General features: G+C 40.6%; 1 long non-coding RNA gene across 3 annotated transcripts in view; it reads left to right on the plus strand.

Annotated features, from left to right (window-relative positions):
• The window catches only part of LOC126749657 (uncharacterized), a 32,417-nt gene extending 16,723 nt beyond the window's left edge, over window positions 1-15,694 (plus strand). For 2 of the 3 annotated variants that reach the window (XR_007665233.1, XR_007665234.1), the window contains exon 3: window positions 15,478-15,694. This is a non-coding gene — a long non-coding RNA (uncharacterized LOC126749657). Of the gene's footprint in view, window positions 1-743; window positions 901-15,477 lie in introns of all 3 variants that reach the window. The other variant, XR_007665232.1, reaches the window with a different exon arrangement.
• The last annotated feature ends 5,457 nt before the right edge of the window (window positions 15,695-21,151 follow it).

Raw genomic sequence — 21,151 nt, forward strand, 5'->3', positions numbered from 1 at the left:
CCAACGGTTTTGTCTTAGTTTCGTCATTCTGAATTCAACGAGACCATCCGCAAGGTCGTAGCTTTTACGATAGCCGAGATATGGCATTTTTGATGCCCATTTTTGGCCTCAAAAACGGACGTCGAAAACGACTTTTTCAGGATTTTCAAAGTGCTCTCATTCCCTTAGTTCTGCTCGGATCCTGTTATAACCCGGTGTTTTCGTAATCTAGGTGACCCAAATAACACGCTGGTATACTTAGTTTGATTTCGAAAAAAATCAATTTTTGGTGAAAAAATTCGATACGGGGGGGTATACCCGAAAAATGAAAAAACCCAAACTTTGAAGGTCGATATCTCGGCTTCTATGGGAGCTATCGGGAAAATTCCAACGGTTTTGTCTTAGTTTCGTCATTCTGAATTCAACGAGACCATCGGCAAGGTCGTAGCTTTTACGATAGCCGAGATATGGCATTTTTGATGCCCATTTTTGGCCTCAAAAACGGACGTCGAAAACGACTTTTTCAGGATTTTCAAAGTGCTCTCATTCCCTTAGTTCTGCTCGAATCCTGTTATAACCCGGTGTTTTCGTAATCTAGGTGACTCAAATAACACGCTGGTATACTTAGTTTGATTTTGAAAAAAATCAGTTTTTGGTGAAAAAATTCGATACCCCCCCGTATCTAGGTGACCCAAATAACACGCTGGTATACTTAGTTTGATTTCGAAAAAAATCAATTTTTGGTGAAAAAATTCGATACGGAGGTCGCAGCTCTTACGATAGCCGAGATATGGCATTTTTGATGCCCATTTTTGGCCTCAAAAACGGACGTCGAAAACGACTTTTTTAGGATTTTCAAAGTGCTCTCATTCCCTTAGTTCTGCTCGGATCCTGTTATAACCCGGTGTTTTCGTAATCTAGGTGACCCAAATAACACGCTGGTATACTTAGTTTGATTTTGAAAAAAATCAATTTTTGGTGAAAAAATTCGATACGGGGGGGTATACCCGAAAAATGAAAAGACCCAAACTTTGAAGGTCGATATCTCGGCTTCTATGGGAGCTATCGGGAAAATTCCAACGGTTTTGTCTTAGTTTCATCATTCTGAATCCAACGAAACCATCCGCAAGGTCGTAGCTCTTACGATAACCGAGATATGGCATTTTTGATGCCCATTTTTGGCCTCAAAAACGGACGTCGAAAACGACTTTTTCAGGATTTTCAAAGTGCTCTCATATCCTTAGTTCTGCTCGGATCCTGTTATAACCCGGTGTTTTCGTAATCTAGGTGACCCAAATAACACGCTGGTATACTTAGTTTTATTTCGAAAAAAATCAATTTTTGGTGAAAAAATTCGATACGGGGGGGGGGTATACCCGAAAAATGAAAAGACCCAAACTTTGAAGGTCGATATCTCGGCTTCTATGGGAGCTATCGGGAAAATTCCAACGGTTTTGTCTTAGTTTCGTCATTCTGAATTCAACGAGACCATCGGCAAGGTCGTAGCTTTTACGATAGCCGAGATATGGCATTTTTGATGCCCATTTTTGGCCTCAAAAACGGACGTCGAAAACGACTTTTTCAGGATTTTCAAAGTGCTCTCATTCCCTTAGTTCTGCTCGAATCCTGTTATAACCCGGTGTTTTCGTAATCTAGGTGACTCAAATAACACGCTGGTATACTTAGTTTGATTTTGAAAAAAATCAGTTTTTTGTGAAAAAATTTGATACCCCCCCGTATCTAGGTGACCCAAATAACACGCTGGTATACTTAGTTTGATTTCGAAAAAAATCAATTTTTGGTGAAAAAATTCGATACGGGGGGGTATACCCGAAAAATGAAAAAATCCAAACTTTGAAGGTCGATATCTCAGCTTCTATGGGAGCTATCGGGAAAATTCCGACGGTTTTGTCTTAGTTTCGTCATTCTGAATCCAACGAGACTATCCGCAAGGTCGTAGCTCTTACGATAGCCGAGATATGGCATTTTTGATGCCCATTTTTGGCCTCAAAAACGGACGTCGAAAACGACTTTTTCAGGATTTTCAAAGTGCTCTCATTCCCTTAGTTCTGCTCGGATCCTGTTATAACCCGGTGTTTTCGTAATCTAGGTGACCCAAATAACACGCTGGTATACTTAGTTTGATTTCGAAAAAAATCAATTTTTGGTGAAAAAATTCGATACGGGGGGGGTATACCCGAAAAATGAAAAGACCCAAACTTTGAAGGTCGATATCTCGGCTTCTATGGGAGCTATCGGGAAAATTCCAACGGTTTTGTCTTAGTTTCATCATTCTGAATCCAACGAAACCATCCGCAAGGTCGTAGCTCTTACGATAGCCGAGATATGGCATTTTTGATGCCCATTTTTGGCCTCAAAAACGGACGTCGAAAACGACTTTTTCAGGATTTTCAAAGTGCTCTCATATCCTTAGTTCTGCTCGGATCCTGTTATAACCCGGTGTTTTCGTAATCTAGGTGACCCAAATAACACGCTGGTATACTTAGTTTGATTTCGAAAAAAATCAATTTTTGGTGAAAAAATTCGATACGGAGGTCGCAGCTCTTACGATAGCCGAGATATGGCATTTTTGATGCCCATTTTTGGCCTCAAAAACGGACGTCGAAAACGACTTTTTCAGGATTTTCAAAGTGCTCTCATTCCCTTAGTTCTGCTCGGATCCTGTTATAACCCGGTGTTTTCGTAAACTAGGTGACCCAAATAACACGCTGGTATACTTAGTTTGATTTTGAAAAAAATCAATTTTTGGTGAAAAAATTCGATACGGGGGGGTATACCCGAAAAATGAAAAGTCCCAAACTTTGAAGGTCGATATCTCGGCTTCTATGGGAGCTATCGGGAAAATTCCAACGGTTTTGTCTTAGTTTCATCATTCTGAATCCAACGAAACCATCCGCAAGGTCGTAGCTCTTACGATAGCCGAGATATGGCATTTTTGATGCCCATTTTTGGCCTCAAAAACGGACGTCGAAAACGACTTTTTCAGGATTTTCAAAGTGCTCTCATTCCCTTAGTTCTGCTCGGATCCTGTTATAACCCGGTGTTTTCGTAATCTAGGTGACCCAAATAACACGCTGGTATACTTAGTTTGATTTCGAAAAAAATCAATTTTTGGTGAAAAAATTCGATACGGGGGGGTATACCTGAAAAATGAAAAAACCCAAACTTTGAAGGTCGATATCTCGGCTTCTATGGGAGCTATCGGGAAAATTGCAACGGTTTTGTCTTAGTTTCGTCATTCTGAATTTAACGAGACCATCCGCAAGGTCGTAGCTCTTACGATAGCCGAGATATGGCATTTTTGATGCCCATTTTTGGCCTCAAAAACGGACGTCGAAAACGACTTTTTCAGGATTTTCAAAGTGCTCTCATTCCCTTAGTTCTGCTCGGATCCTGTTATAACCCGGTGTTTTCGTAATCTAGGTGACCCAAATAACACGCTGGTATACTTAGTTTGATTTCGAAAAAAATCAATTTTTGGTGAAAAAATTCGATACGGGGGGGTATACTTGAAAAATGAAAAAACCCAAACTTTGAAGGTCGATATCTCGGCTTCTATGGGAGCTATCGGGAAAATTCCAACGGTTTTGTCTTAGTTTCGTCATTCTGAAATCGTAGCTCTTACGATAGCCGAGATATGGCATTTTTGATGCCCATTTTTGGCCTCAAAAACGGACGTCGAAAACGACTTTTTCAGGATTTTCAAAGTGCTCTCATTCCCTTAGTTCTGCTCGGATCCTGTTATAACCCGGTGTTTTCGTAATCTAGGTGACCCAAATAACACGCTGGTATACTTAGTTTGATTTCGAAAAAAATCAATTTTTGGTGAAAAAATTCGATACGGGGGGGTATACCCGAAAAATGAAAAAACCCAAACTTTGAAGGTCGATATCTCGGCTTCTATGGGAGCTATCGGGAAAATTCCGACGGTTTTGTCTTAGTTTCGTCATTTTGAATTCAACGAGACCATCCGCAAGGTCGCAGCTCTTACGATAGCCGAGATATGGCATTTTTGATGCCCATTTTTGGCCTCAAAAACGGACGTCGAAAACGACTTTTTTAGGATTTTCAAAGTGCTCTCATTCCCTTAGTTCTGCTCGGATCCTGTTATAACCCGGTGTTTTCGTAATCTAGGTGACCCAAATAACACGCTGGTATACTTAGTTTGATTTTGAAAAAAATCAGTTTTTGGTGAAAAAACTCGATACGGGGGAGGGTATACCTGAAAAATGAAAAAACCCAAACTTTGAAGGTCGATATCTCGGCTTCTATGGGAGCTATCGGGAAAATTGCAACGGTTTTGTCTTAGTTTCGTCATTCTGAATTTAACGAGACCATCCGCAAGGTCGTAGCTCTTACGATAGCCGAGATATGACATTTTTGATGCCCATTTTTGGCCTCAAAAACGGACGTCGAAAACGACTTTTTCAGGATTTTCAAAGTGCTCTCATTCCCTTAGTTCTGCTCGGATCCTGTTATAACCCGGTGTTTTCGTAATCTAGGTGACCCAAATAACACGCTGGTATACTTAGTTTGATTTCGAAAAAAATCAATTTTTGGTGAAAAAATTCGATACGGGGGGGTATACCCGAAAAATGAAAAAACCCAAACTTTGAAGGTCGATATCTCGGCTTCTATGGGAGCTATCGGGAAAATTCCGACGGTTTTGTCTTAGTTTCGTCATTTTGAATTCAACGAGACCATCCGCAAGGTCGCAGCTCTTACAATAGCCGAGATATGGCATTTTTGATGCCCATTTTTGGCCTCAAAAACGGACGTCGAAAACGACTTTTTTAGGATTTTCAAAGTGCTCTCATTCCCTTAGTTCTGCTCGGATCCTGTTATAACCCGGTGTTTTCGTAATCTAGGTGACCCAAATAACACGCTGGTATACTTAGTTTGATTTCGAAAAAAATCAATTTTTGGTGAAAAAATTCGATACGGGGGGGTATACCCGAAAAATGAAAAAACCCAAACTTTGAAGGTCGATATCTCGGCTTCTATGGGAGCTATCGGGAAAATTCCGACGGTTTTGTCTTAGTTTCGTCATTTTGAATTCAACGAGACCATCCGCAAGGTCGCAGCTCTTACGATAGCCGAGATATGGCATTTTTGATGCCCATTTTTGGCCTCAAAAACGGACGTCGAAAACGACTTTTTTAGGATATTCAAAGTGCTCTCATTCCCTTAGTTCTGCTCGCATCCTGTTATAACCCGGTGTTTTCGTAATCTAGGTGACCCAAATAACACGCTGGTATACTTAGTTTTATTTCGAAAAAAATCAGTTTTTGGTGAAAAAACTCGATACGGGGGGGGTATACCCGAAAAATGAAAAAATCCAAACTTTGAAGGTCGATATCTCAGCTTCTATGGGAGCTATCAGGAAAATTCCGACGGTTTTGTCTTAGTTTCGTCATTCTGAATCCAACGAGACTATCCGCAAGGTCGTAGCTCTTACGATAGCCGAGATATGGCATTTTTGATGCCCATTTTTGGCCTCAAAAACGGACGTCGAAAACGACTTTTTTAGGATTTTCAAAGTGCTCTCATTCCCTTAGTTCTGCTCGGATCCTGTTATAACCCGGTGTTTTGGTAATCTAGGTGACCCAAATAACACGCTGGTATACTTAGTTTTATTTCGAAAAAAATCAATTTTTGGTGAAAAAATTCGATACGGGGGGGTATACCCGAAAAATGAAAAAACCCAAATTTTGAAGGTCGATATCTCGGCATCTATGGGAGCTATCGGGAAAATTCCAGCGGTTTTGTCTTAGTTTCGTCATTCTGAATCCCACGAAACCATCCGCAAGGTCGCAGCTCTTACGATAGCCGAGATATGGCATTTTTGATGCCCATTTTTGGCCTCAAAAACGGACGTCGAAAACGACTTTTTTAGGATTTTCAAAATGCTCTCATTCCCTTAGTTCTGCTCGGATCCTGTTATAACCCGGTGTTTTCGTAATCTAGGTGACCCAAATAACACGCTGGTATACTTAGTTTGATTTCGAAAAAAATCAATTTTTGGTGAAAAAATTCGATACGGGGGGGTATACCCGAAAAATGAAAAAACCCAAACTTTGAAGGTCGATATCTCGGCTTCTATGGGAGCTATCGGGAAAATTCCAACGGTTTTGTCTTAGTTTCGTCATTCTGAATTCAACGAGACCATCCGCAAGGTCGTAGCTTTTACGATAGCCGAGATATGGCATTTTTGATGCCCATTTTTGGCCTCAAAAACGGACGTCGAAAACGACTTTTTCAGGATTTTCAAAGTGCTCTCATTCCCTTAGTTCAGCTCGGATCCTGTTATAACCCGGTGTTTTCTAATCTAGGTGACCCAAATAACACGCTGGTATACTTAGTTTGATTTCGAAAAAAATCAATTTTTGGTGAAAAAATTCGATACGGGGGGGTATACCCGAAAAATGAAAAAACCCAAACTTTGAGGGTCGATATCTCGGCTTCTATGGGAGCTATCGGAAAAATTCCAACGGTTTTGTCTTAGTTTCGTCATTCTGAATCCAACGAAACCATCCGCAAGGTCGTAGCTCTTACTATAGCCGAGATATGGCATTTTTGATGCCCATTTTTGGCCTAAAAAACGGACGTCGAAAACGACTTTTTCAGGTTTTTTAAAGTGCTCTCATTCCCTTAGTTCTGCTCGGATCCTGTTATAACCCGGTGTTTTCGTAATCTAGGTGACCCAAATAACACGCTGGTATACTTAGTTTGATTTCGAAAAAAATCAATTTTTGGTGAAAAAATTCGATACGGGGGGGTATACCCGAAAAATGATAAAACCCAAACTTTGAAGGTCGATATCTCGGCTTCTATGGGAGCTATCGGGAAAATTCCAACGGTTTTGTCTTAGTTTCGTCATTCTGAATCAAACGAGACTATCCGCAAGGTCGTAGCTCTTACGATAGCCGAGATATGGCATTTTTGATGCCCATTTTTGGCCTAAAAAACGGACGTCGAAAACGACTTTTTCAGGATTTTCAAAGTGCTCTCATTCCCTTAGTTCTGCTCGGATCCTGTTATAACCCGGTGTTTTCGTAATCTAGGTGACCCAAATAACACGCTGGTATACTTAGTTTGATTTCGAAAAAAATCAATTTTTGGTGAAAAAATTCGATACGGGGGGGTATACCCGAAAAATGAAAAAACCCAAATTTTGAAGGTCGATATCTCGGCATCTATGGGAGCTATCGGGAAAATTCCAGCGGTTTTGTCTTAGTTTCGTCATTCTGAATCCCACGAAACCATCCGCAAGGTCGTAGCTCTTACGATAGCCGAGATATGGCATTTTTGATGCCCATTTTTGGCCTCAAAAACGGACGTCGAAAACGACTTTTTCAGGATTTTCAAAGTGCTCTCATTCCCTTAGTTCTGCTCGGATCCTGTTATAACCCGGTGTTTTCGTAATCTAGGTGACTCAAATAACACGCTGGTATACTTAGTTTGATTTTGAAAAAAATCAGTTTTTGGTGAAAAAATTCGATACGGGGGGGGTATACCTGAAAAATGAAAAAACCCAAACTTTGAAGGTCGATATCTCGGCTTCTATGGAAGCTATGGGGAAAATTCCGACGGTTTTGTCTTAGTTTCGTCATTCTGAATCCAACGAGACCATCCGCAATGTCGTAGCTCTTACAATAGCCGAGATATGGCATTTTTGATGCCCATTTTTGGCCTCAAAAACGGACGTCGAAAACGACTTTTTCAGGATTTTCAAAGTGCTCTCATTCCCTTAGTTCTGCTCGGATCCTGTTATAACCCGGTGTTTTCGTAATCGAGGTGACCCAAATTGTAAAGTAAAATGTTTTCTAGCGCCTCCACCATTTATTGTAACTTATAACTTCATACATGTTTGCCTTTAGTTTTTAATGTAAACCTTGCTTAATGTAAATAGTTATTTTTATAGGAATATTTAGTTTTATTTGGTTGGCAATTGTGAGTTATAAAAGCGCATGAGGGGGCTCTCCCCCCTCCCTTTTTAATCTGTACATAGAACGGTAAAGAACGGCAAGACCAATATAAACACTGAAGACTGAAAAACAGGTGATTTTAATTTCCCTCGAAATTCCTAAAAAACATATAAAATATTAAGAAAACTAAACGTTACACAAATAACACGCTGGTATACTTAGTTTGATTTCGAAAAAAATCAATTTTTGGTGAAAAAATTCGATACGGGGGGGTATACCCGAAAAATGAAAAAACCAGAAACCAGAAAAAAAAAACCTTTGAAGGTCGATATCTCGGCTTCTATGGGAGCTATCGGGAAAATTCCAACGGTTTTGTCTTAGTTTCGTCATTCTGAATTCAACGAGACCATCCGCAAGGTCGTAGCTTTTACGATAGCCGAGATATGGCATTTTTGATGCCCATTTTTGGCCTCAAAAACGGACGTCGAAAACGACTTTTTCAGGATTTTCAAAGTGCTCTCATTCCCTTAGTTCTGCTCGGATCCTGTTATAACCCGGTGTTTTCGTAATCTAGGTGACTCAAATAACACGCTGGTATACTTAGTTTGATTTTGAAAAAAATCAGTTTTTGGTGAAAAAATTCGATACGGGGGGGTATACCTGAAAAATGAAAAAACCCAAACTTTGAAGGTCGATATCTCGGCATCTATGGGAGCTATCGGGAAAATTCCAGCGGTTTTGTCTTAGTTTCGTCATTCTGAATCCCACGAAACCATCCGCAAGGTCGTAGCTCTTACAATAGCCGAGATATGGCATTTTTGATGCCCATTTTTAGCCTCAAAAACGGACGTCGAAAACGACTTTTTCAGGATTTTCAAAGTGCTCTCATTCCCTTAGTTCTGCTCGGATCCTGTTATAACCCGGTGTTTTCGTAATCTAGGTGACCCAAATAATACGCTGGTATACTTAGTTTAATATCGAAAAAAATCAATTTTTGGTGAAAAAATTCGATACGGGGCGGTATACCCGAAAAATAAAAAAACCCAAACTTTGAAGGTCGATATCTCGGCTTCTATGGGAGCTATCGGGAAAATTCCGACGGTTTTCTCTTAGTTTCGTCATTTTGAATTTAACGAGACCATCCGCAAGGTCGCAGCTCTTACGATAGCCGAGATATGGCATTTTTGATGCCCATTTTTGGCCTCAAAAACGGACGTCGAAAACGACTTTTTTAGGATTTTCAAAGTGCTCTCATTCCCTTAGTTCTGCTCGGAACCTGTTATAACCCGGTGTTTTCATAATCTAGGTGACCCAAATAACACGCTGGTATACTTAGTTTGATTTCGAAAAAAATCAATTTTTGGTGAAAAAATTCGATACGGGGGGGTATACCCGAAAAATGAAAAAACCAGAAACCAGAAAAAAAAAACCTTTGAAGGTCGATATCTCGGCTTCTATGGGAGCTATCGGGAAAATTCCAACGGTTTTGTCTTAGTTTCGTCATTCTGAATTCAACGAGACCATCCGCAAGGTCGTAGCTTTTACGATAGCCGAGATATGGCATTTTTGATGCCCATTTTTGGCCTCAAAAACGGACGTCGAAAACGACTTTTTCAGGATTTTCAAAGTGCTCTCATTCCCTTAGTTCTGCTCGGATCCTGTTATAACCCGGTGTTTTCGTAATCTAGGTGACTCAAATAACACGCTGGTATACTTAGTTTGATTTCGAAAAAAATCAATTTTTGGTGAAAAAATTCGATACGGGAGGGTATACCCGAAAAATGAAAAAACCCAAACTTTGAAGGTCTATATCTCGGCTTCTATGGCAGCCATCGGGAAAACTCCAACGGTTTTGTCTTAGTTTCGTCATTCTGAATCCAACGAGACCATCCGCAAGGTCCTAGCTCTTACGATAGCCGAGATATGGCATTTTTGATGCCCATTTTTTGGCTTAAAAACGGACGGCGAAAACGACTTTTTTAGGATTTTCAAAGTGCTCTCATTCCCTTAGTTCTGCTCGGATCCTGTTATAACCCGGTGTTTTCGTAATCGAGGTGACCCAAATAACACGCTGGTATACTTAGTTTAATATCGAAAAAAATCAATTTTTGGTGAAAAAATTCGATACGGGGCGGTATACCCGAAAAATAAAAAAACCCAAACTTTGAAGGTCGATATCTCGGCTTCTATGGGAGCTATCGGGAAAATTCCGACGGTTTTGTCTTAGTTTCGTCATTTTGAATTTAACGAGACCATCCGCAAGGTCGCAGCTCTTACGATAGCCGAGATATGGCATTTTTGATGCCCATTTTTGGCCTCAAAAACGGACGTCGAAAACGACTTTTTTAGGATTTTCAAAGTGCTCTCATTCCCTTAGTTCTGCTCGGATCCTGTTATAACCCGGTGTTTCATAATCTAGGTGACCCAAATAACACGCTGGTATACTTAGTTTGATTTCGAAAAAAATCAATTTTTGGTGAAAAAATTCGATACGGGGGGGTATACCCGAAAAATGAAAAAACCCAAATTTTGAAGGTCGATATCTCGGCATCTATGGGAGCTATCGGGAAAATTCCAGCGGTTTTGTCTTAGTTTCGTCATTCTGAATCCCACGAAACCATCCGCAAGGTCGTAGCTCTTACGATAGCCGAGATATGGCATTTTTGATGCCCATTTTTGGCCTCAAAAACGGACGTCGAAAACGACTTTTTCAGGATTTTCAAAGTGCTCTCATTCTCTTAGTTCTGCTCGGATCCTGTTATAACCCGGTGTTTTCGTAATCTAGGTGACCCAAATAACACGCTGGTATACTTAGTTTGATTTCGAAAAAAATCAATTTTTGGTGAAAAAATTCGATACGGGGGGGTATACCCGAAAAATGAAAAAACCCAAACTTTAAAGGTCGATATCTTAGCTTCTATGGGAGCTATCGGGAAAATTCCGACGGTTTTGTCTTAGTTTCGTCATTCTGAATCCCACGAAACCATCCGCAAGGTCGTAGCTCTTACGATAGCCGAGATATGGCATTTTTGATGCCCATTTTTGGCCTCAAAAACGGACGTCGAAAACGACTTTTTCAGGATTTTCAAAGTGCTCTCATTCCCTTAGTTCTGCTCGGATCCTGTTATAACCCGGTGTTTTCGTAATCTAGGTGACCCAAATAACACGCTGGTATACTTAGTTTGATTTCGAAAAAAATCAATTTTTGGTGAAAAAATTCGATACGGGGGGGTATACCCGAAAAATGAAAAAACCCAAACTTTAAAGGTCGATATCTCAGCTGCTATGGGAGCTATCGGGAAAATTCCGACGGTTTTGTCTTAGTTTCGTCATTTTGAATTCAACGAGACCATCCGCAAGGTCGCAGCTCTTACGATAGCCGAGATATGGCATTTTTGATGCCCATTTTTGGCCTCAAAAACGGACGTCGAAAACGACTTTTTCAGGATTTTTAAAGTGCTCTCATTCCCTTAGTTCTGCTCGGATCCTGTTATAACCCGGTGTTTTCGTAATCTAGGTGACCCAAATAACACGCTGGTATACTTAGTTTGATTTCGAAAAAAATCAATTTTTGGTGAAAAAATTCGATACGGGGGGGGTATACCCTAAAAATGAAAAGACCCAAACTTTGAAGGTTGATATCTCGGCTTCTATGGGAGCTATCGGGAAAATTCCAACGGTTTTGTCTTAGTTTCGTCATTCTGAATCCAACGAGACCATCCGCAATGTCCTAGCTCTTACGATAGCCGAGATATGGCATTTTTGATGCCCATTTTTGGCCTCAAAAACGGACGTCGAAAACGACTTTTTCAGGATTTTCAAAGTGCTCTCATTCCCTTAGTTCTGCTCGGATCCTGTTATAACCCGGTGTTTTCGTAATCTAGGTGACCCAAATAATACGCTGGTATACTTAGTTTGATTTCGAAAAAAATCAATTTTTGGTGAAAAAATTCGATACGGGGGGGTATACCCGAAAAATGAAAAAACCCAAACTTTGAGGGTCGATATCTCGGCTTCTATGGGAGCTATCGGGAAAATTCCAATGGTTTTGTCTTAGTTTCGTCATTTTGAATTCAACGAGACCATCCGCAAGGTCGCAGCTCTTACGATAGCCGAGATATGGCATTTTTGATGCCCATTTTTGGCCTCAAAAACGGACGTCGAAAACGACTTTTTCAGGATTTTTAAAGTGCTCTCATTCCCTTAGTTCTGCTCGGATCCTGTTATAACCCGGTGTTTTCGTAATCTAGGTGACCCAAATAACACGCTGGTATACTTAGTTTGATTTTGAAAAAAATCAGTTTTTGGTGAAAAAACTCGATACGGGGGGGGTATACCCGAAAAATGAAAAAATCCAAACTTTGAAGGTCGATATCTCAGCTTCTATGGGAGCTATCAGGAAAATTCCGACGGTTTTGTCTTAGTTTCGTCATTCTGAATCCAACGAGACCATCCGCAATGTCCTAGCTCTTACGATAGCCGAGATATGGCATTTTTGATGCCCATTTTTGACCTCAAAAACGGACGTCGAAAACGACTTTTTCAGGATTTTCAAAGTGGTCTCATTCCCTTAGTTCTGCTCGGATCCTGTTATAACCCGGTGTTTTCGTAATCTAGGTGACCCAAATAACACGCTGGTATACTTAGTTTGATTTCGAAAAAAATCAATTTTTGGTGAGAAAATTCGATACGGGGGGGTATACCCGAAAAATGAAAAAACCCAAACTTTGAAGGTCTATATCTCGGCTTCTATGGCAGCCATCGGGAAAATTCCAACGGTTTTGTCTTAGTTTCGTCATTCTGAATCCAACGAGACCATCCGCAATATCCTAGCTCTTACGATAGCCGAGATATGGCATTTTTGATGCCCATTTTTGGCCTCAAAAACGGACGTCGAAAACGACTTTTTCAGGATTTTCAAAGTGCTCTCATTCCCTTAGTTCTGCTCGGATCCTGTTATAACCCGGTGTTTTCGTAATCTAGGTGACCCAAATAATACGCTGGTATACTTAGTTTGATTTCGAAAAAAATCAATTTTTGGTGAAAAAATTCGATACGGGGGGGTATACCCGAAAAATGAAAAAACCCAAACTTTGAAGGTCGATATCTCAGCTTCTATGGGAGCTATCAGGAAAATTCCGACGGTTTTGTCTTAGTTTCGTCATTCTGAATCCAACGAGACCATCCGCAATGTCCTAGCTCTTACGATAGCCGAGATATGGCATTTTTGATGCCCATTTTTGGCCTCAAAAACGGACGTCGAAAACGACTTTTTCAGGATTTTCAAAGTGCTCTCATTCCCTTAGTTCTGCTCGGATCCTGTTATAACCCGGTGTTTTCGTAATCTAGGTGACCCAAATAATACGCTGGTATACTTAGTTTGATTTCGAAAAAAATCAATTTTTGGTGAAAAAATTCGATACGGGGGGGTATACCCGAAAAATGAAAAAACCCAAACTTTGAAGGTCGATATCTCAGCTTCTATGGGAGCTATCAGGAAAATTCCGACGGTTTTGTCTTAGTTTCGTCATTCTGAATCCAACGAGACCATCCGCAATGTCCTAGCTCTTACGATAGCCGAGATATGGCATTTTTGATGCCCATTTTTGGCCTCAAAAACGGACGTCGAAAACGACTTTTTCAGGATTTTCAAAGTGCTCTCATTCCCTTAGTTCTGCTCGGATCCTGTTATAACCCGGTGTTTTCGTAATCTAGGTGACCCAAATAATACGCTGGTATACTTAGTTTGATTTTGAAAAAAATCAGTTTTTGGTGAAAAAACTCGATACGGGGGGGGGTATACCCGAAAAATGAAAAAATCCAAACTTTGAAGGTCGATATCTCAGCTTCTATGGGAGCTATCAGGAAAATTCCGACGGTTTTGTCTTAGTTTCGTCATTCTGAATCCAACGAGACCATCCGCAATGTCCTAGCTCTTACGATAGCCGAGATATGGCATTTTTGATGCCCATTTTTGGCCTCAAAAACGGACGTCGAAAACGACTTTTTCAGGATTTTCAAAGTGCTCTCATTCCCTTAGTTCTGCTCGGATCCTGTTATAACCCGGTGTTTTCGTAATCTAGGTGACCCAAATAACACGCTGGTATACTTAGTTTGATTTCGAAAAAAATCAATTTTTGGTGAGAAAATTCGATACGGGGGGGTATACCCGAAAAATGAAAAAACCCAAACTTTGAAGGTCTATATCTCGGCTTCTATGGCAGCCATCGGGAAAATTCCAACGGTTTTGTCTTAGTTTCGTCATTCTGAATCCAACGAGACCATCCGCAATGTCCTAGCTCTTACGATAGCCGAGATATGGCATTTTTGATGCCCATTTTTGGCCTCAAAAACGGACGTCGAAAACGACTTTTTCAGGATTTTCAAAGTGCTCTCATTCCCTTAGTTCTGCTCGGATCCTGTTATAACCCGGTGTTTTCGTAATCTAGGTGACCCAAATAATACGCTGGTATACTTAGTTTGATTTCGAAAAAAATCAATTTTTGGTGAAAAAATTCGATACGGGGGGGTATACCCGAAAAATGAAAAAACCCAAACTTTGAGGGTCGATATCTCGGCTTCTATGGGAGCTATCGGGAAAATTCCAATGGTTTTGTCTTAGTTTCGTCATTCTGAATCCAACGAAACCATCCGCAAGGTCGTAGCTCTTACGATAGCCGAGATATGGCATTTTTGATGCCCATTTTTGGCCTCAAAAACGGACGTCGAAAACGACTTTTTCAGGATTTTCAAAGTGCTCTCATTCCCTTAGTTCTGCTCGGATCCTGTTATAACCCGGTGTTTTCGTAATCTAGGTGACCCAAATAACACGCTGGTATACTTAGTTTGATTTTGAAAAAAATCAGTTTTTGGTGAAAAAACTCGATACGGGGGGGGGTATACCCGAAAAATGAAAAAATCCAAACTTTGAAGGTCGATATCTCAGCTTCTATGGGAGCTATCAGGAAAATTCCGACGGTTTTGTCTTAGTTTCGTCATTCTGAATCCAACGAGACTATCCGCAAGGTCGTAGCTCTTACGATAGCCGAGATATGGCATTTTTGATGCCCATTTTTGGCCTCAAAAACGGACGTCGAAAACGACTTTTTCAGGATTTTCAAAGTGCTCTCATTCCCTTAGTTCTGCTCGGATCCTGTTATAACCCGGTGTTTTCGTAATCTAGGTGACCCAAATAACACGCTGGTATACTTAGTTTGATTTCGAAAAAAATCAATTTTTGGTGAAAAAATTCGATACGGGGGGGTATACCTGAAAAATGAAAAAACCCAAACTTTGAAGGTCGATATCTCGGCTTCTATGGGAGCTATCGGGAAAATTCCAACGGTTTTGTCTTAGTTTCGTCATTCTGAATTTAACGAGACCATCCGCAAGGTCGTAGCTCTTACGATAGCCGAGATATGGCATTTTTGATGCCCATTTTTGGCCTCAAAAACGGACGTCGAAAACGACTTTTTCAGGATTTTCAAAGTGCTCTCATTCCCTTAGTTCTGCTCGGATCCTGTTATAACCCGGTGTTTTCGTAATCTAGGTGACCCAAATAACACGCTGGTATACTTAGTTTGATTTTGAAAAAAATCAATTTTTGGTGAAAAAATTCGATACGGGGGGGTATATCCGAAAAATGAAAAAACCCAAACTTTGAAGGTCGATATCTCGGCTTCTATGGGAGCTATCGGGAAAATTCCGACGGTTTTGTCTTAGTTTCGTCATTTTGAATTCAACGAGACCATCCGCAAGGTCGCAGCTCTTACGATAGCCGAGATATGGCATTTTTGATGCCCATTTTTGGCCTCAAAAACGGACGTCGAAAACGACTTTTTTAGGATTTTCAAAGTGCTCTCATTCCCTTAGTTCTGCTCGGATCCTGTTATAACCCGGTGTTTTCGTAATCTAGGTGACCCAAATAACACGCTGGTATACTTAGTTTGATTTCGAAAAAAATCAATTTTTGGTGAAAAAATTCGATACGGGGGGGTATACCCGAAAAATGAAAAAACCCAAACTTTGAAGGTCGATATCTCGGCTTCTATGGGAGCTATCGGGAAAATTCCGACGGTTTTGTCTTAGTTTCGTCATTTTGAATTCAACGAGACCATCCGCAAGGTCGCAGCTCTTACGATAGCCGAGATATGGCATTTTTGATGCCCATTTTTGGCCTCAAAAACGGACGTCGAAAACGACTTTTTTAGGATATTCAAAGTGCTCTCATTCCCTTAGTTCTGCTCGCATCCTGTTATAACCCGGTGTTTTCGTAATCTAGGTGACCCAAATAACACGCTGGTATACTTAGTTTTATTTCGAAAAAAATCAATTTTTGGTGAAAAAATTCGATACGGGGGGGTATACCCGAAAAATGAAAAAACCCAAATTTTGAAGGTCGATATCTCGGCATCTATGGGAGCTATCGGGAAAATTCCAGCGGTTTTGTCTTAGTTTCGTCATTCTGAATCCCACGAATCCATCCGCAAGGTCGTAGCTCTTACGATAGTTGAGATATGTCATTTTTGATGCCCATTTTTGCCTCAAAAACGGACGTCGAAAACGACTTTTTCAGGATTTTCAAAGTGCTCTCATTCCCTTAGTTCTGCTCGGATCCTGTTATAACCCGGTGTTTTCGTAATCTAGGTGACCCAAATAACACGCTGGTATACTTAGTTTGATTTCGAAAAAAATCAATTTTTGGTGAAAAAATTCGATACGGGGGGGGTATACCCTAAAAATGAAAAGACCCAAACTTTGAAGGTTGATATCTCGGCTTCTATGGGAGCTATCGGGAAAATTCCAACGGTTTTGTCTTAGTTTCGTCATTCTGAATCCAACGAGACCATCCGCAATGTCCTAGCTCTTACGATAGCCGAGATATGGCATTTTTGATGCCCATTTTTGGCCTCAAAAACGGACGTCGAAAACGACTTTTTCAGGATTTTCAAAGTGCTCTCATTCCCTTAGTTCTGCTCGGATCCTGTTATAACCCGGTGTTTTCGTAATCTAGGTGACCCAAATAATACGCTGGTATACTTAGTTTGATTTCGAAAAAAATCAATTTTTGGTGAAAAAAATTCGATACGGGGGGGTATACCCGAAAAATGAAAAAACCCAAACTTTGAGGGTCGATATCTCGGCTTCTATGGGAGCTATCGGGAAAATTCCAATGGTTTTGTCTTAGTTTCGTCATTTTGAATTCAACGAGACCATCCGCAAGGTCGCAGCTCTTACGATAGCCGAGATATGGCATTTTTGATGCCCATTTTTGGCCTCAAAAACGGACGTCGAAAACGACTTTTTCAGGATTTTTAAAGTGCTCTCATTCCCTTAGTTCTGCTCGGATCCTGTTATAACCCGGTGTTTTCGTAATCTAGGTGACCCAAATAACACGCTGGTATACTTAGTTTGATTTTGAAAAAAATCAGTTTTTGGTGAAAAAACTCGATACGGGGGGGGTATACCCGAAAAATGAAAAAATCCAAACTTTGAAGGTCGATATCTCAGCTTCTATGGGAGCTATCAGGAAAATTCCGACGGTTTTGTCTTAGTTTCGTCATTCTGAATCCAACGAGACCATCCGCAATGTCCTAGCTCTTACGATAGCCGAGATATGGCATTTTTGATGCCCATTTTTGACCTCAAAAACGGACGTCGAAAACGACTTTTTCAGGATTTTCAAAGTGGTCTCATTCCCTTAGTTCTGCTCGGATCCTGTTATAACCCGGTGTTTTCGTAATCTAGGTGACCCAAATAACACGCTGGTATACTTAGTTTGATTTCGAAAAAAATCAATTTTTGGTGAGAAAATTCGATACGGGGGGGTATACCCGAAAAATGAAAAAACCCAAACTTTGAAGGTCTATATCTCGGCTTCTATGGCAGCCATCGGGAAAATTCCAACGGTTTTGTCTTAGTTTCGTCATTCTGAATCCAACGAGACCATCCGCAATATCCTAGCTCTTACGATAGCCGAGATATGGCATTTTTGATGCCCATTTTTGGCCTCAAAAACGGACGTCGAAAACGACTTTTTCAGGATTTTCAAAGTGCTCTCATTCCCTTAGTTCTGCTCGGATCCTGTTATAACCCGGTGTTTTCGTAATCTAGGTGACCCAAATAATACGCTGGTATACTTAGTTTGATTTCGAAAAAAATCAATTTTTGGTGAAAAAATTCGATACGGGGGGGTATACCCGAAAAATGAAAAAACCCAAACTTTGAAGGTCGATATCTCAGCTTCTATGGGAGCTATCAGGAAAATTCCGACGGTTTTGTCTTAGTTTCGTCATTCTGAATCCAACGAGACCATCCGCAATGTCCTAGCTCTTACGATAGCCGAGATATGGCATTTTTGATGCCCATTTTTGGCCTCAAAAACGGACGTCGAAAACGACTTTTTCAGGATTTTCAAAGTGCTCTCATTCCCTTAGTTCTGCTCGGATCCTGTTATAACCCGGTGTTTTCGTAATCTAGGTGACCCAAATAATACGCTGGTATACTTAGTTTGATTTCGAAAAAAATCAATTTTTGGTGAAAAAATTCGATACGGGGGGGTATACCCGAAAAATGAAAAAACCCAAACTTTGAAGGTCGATATCTCAGCTTCTATGGGAGCTATCAGGAAAATTCCGACGGTTTTGTCTTAGTTTCGTCATTCTGAATCCAACGAGACCATCCGCAATGTCCTAGCTCTTACGATAGCCGAGATATGGCATTTTTGATGCCCATTTTTGGCCTCAAAAACGGACGTCGAAAACGACTTTTTCAGGATTTTCAAAGTGCTCTCATTCCCTTAGTTCTGCTCGGATCCTGTTATAACCCGGTGTTTTCGTAATCTAGGTGACCCAAATAATACGCTGGTATACTTAGTTTGATTTTGAAAAAAATCAGTTTTTGGTGAAAAAACTCGATACGGGGGGGGTATACCCGAAAAATGAAAAAATCCAAACTTTGAAGGTCGATATCTCAGCTTCTATGGGAGCTATCAGGAAAATTCCGACGGTTTTGTCTTAGTTTCGTCATTCTGAATCCAACGAGACCATCCGCAATGTCCTAGCTCTTACGATAGCCGAGATATGGCATTTTTGATGCCCATTTTTGGCCTCAAAAACGGACGTCGAAAACGACTTTTTCAGGATTTTCAAAGTGCTCTCATTCCCTTAGTTCTGCTCGGATCCTGTTATAACCCGGTGTTTTCGTAATCTAGGTGACCCAAATAACACGCTGGTATACTTAGTTTGATTTCGAAAAAAATCAATTTTTGGTGAGAAAATTCGATACGGGGGGGTATACCCGAAAAATGAAAAAACCCAAACTTTGAAGGTCTATATCTCGGCTTCTATGGCAGCCATCGGGAAAATTCCAACGGTTTTGTCTTAGTTTCGTCATTCTGAATCCAACGAGACCATCCGCAATGTCCTAGCTCTTACGATAGCCGAGATATGGCATTTTTGATGCCCATTTTTGGCCTCAAAAACGGACGTCGAAAACGACTTTTTCAGGATTTTCAAAGTGCTCTCATTCCCTTAGTTCTGCTCGGATCCTGTTATAACCCGGTGTTTTCGTAATCTAGGTGACCCAAATAATACGCTGGTATACTTAGTTTGATTTCGAAAAAAATCAATTTTTGGTGAAAAAATTCGATACGGGGGGGGTATACCCGAAAAATGAAAAAACCCAAACTTTGAGGGTCGATATCTCGGCTTCTATGGGAGCTATCGGGAAAATTCCAATGGTTTTGTCTTAGTTTCGTCATTCTGAATCCAACGAAACCATCCGCAAGGTCGTAGCTCTTACGATAGCCGAGATATGGCATTTTTGATGCCCATTTTTGGCCTCAAAAACGGACGTCGAAAACGACTTTTTCAGGATTTTCAAAGTGCTCTCATTCCCTTAGTTCTGCTCGGATCCTGTTATAACCCGGTGTTTTCGTAATCTAGGTGACCCAAATAACACGCTGGTATACTTAGTTTGATTTTGAAAAAAATCAGTTTTTGGTGAAAAAACTCGATACGGGGGGGGGTATACCCGAAAAATGAAAAAATCCAAACTTTGAAGGTCGATATCTCAGCTTCTATGGGAGCTATCAGGAAAATTCCGACGGTTTTGTCTTAGTTTCGTCATTCTGAATCCAACGAGACTATCCGCAAGGTCGTAGCTCTTACGATAGCCGAGATATGGCATTTTTGATGCCCATTTTTGGCCTCAAAAACGGACGTCGAAAACGACTTTTTCAGGATTTTCAAAGTGCTCTCATTCCCTTAGTTCTGCTCGGATCCTGTTATAACCCGGTGTTTTCGTAATCTAGGTGACCCAAATAACACGCTGGTATACTTAGTTTGATTTCGAAAAAAATCAATTTTTGGTGAAAAAATTCGATACGGGGGGGTATACCTGAAAAATGAAAAAACCCAAACTTTGAAGGTCGATATCTCGGCTTCTATGGGAGCTATCGGGAAAATTCCAACGGTTTTGTCTTAGTTTCGTCATTCTGAATTTAACGAGACCATCCGCAAGGTCGTAGCTCTTACGATAGCCGAGATATGGCATTTTTGATGCCCATTTTTGGCCTCAAAAACGGACGTCGAAAACGACTTTTTCAGGATTTTCAAAGTGCTCTCATTCCCTTAGTTCTGCTCGGATCCTGTTATAACCCGGTGTTTTCGTAATCTAGGTGACCCAAATAACACGCTGGTATACTTAGTTTTATTTCGAAAAAAATCAATTTTTGGTGAAAAAATTCGATACGGGGGGGTATACCCGAAAAATGAAAAAACCCAAATTTTGAAGGTCGATATCTCGGCATCTATGGGAGCTATCGGGAAAATTCCAGCGGTTTTGTCTTAGTTTCGTCATTCTGAATCCCACGAATCCATCCGCAAGGTCGTAGCTCTTACGATAGTTGAGATATGTCATTTTTGATGCCCATTTTTGCCTCAAAAACGGACGTCGAAAACGACTTTTTCAGGATTTTCAAAGTGCTCTCATTCCCTTAGTTCTGCTCGGATCCTGTTATAACCCGGTGTTTTCGTAATCTAGGTGACCCAAATAACACGCTGGTATACTTAGTTTGATTTTGAAAAAAATCAGTTTTTGGTGAAAAAACTCGATACGGGGGGGTATACCCGAAAAATGAAAAAATCCAAACTTTGAAGGTCGATATCTCAGCTTCTATGGGAGCTATCAGGAAAATTCCGACGGTTTTGTCTTAGTTTCGT

Source organism: Anthonomus grandis, unplaced genomic scaffold, assembly GCF_022605725.1.
Source record: "Anthonomus grandis grandis unplaced genomic scaffold, icAntGran1.3 ctg00000489.1, whole genome shotgun sequence".
NCBI lineage: Eukaryota > Metazoa > Arthropoda > Insecta > Coleoptera > Curculionidae > Anthonomus > Anthonomus grandis.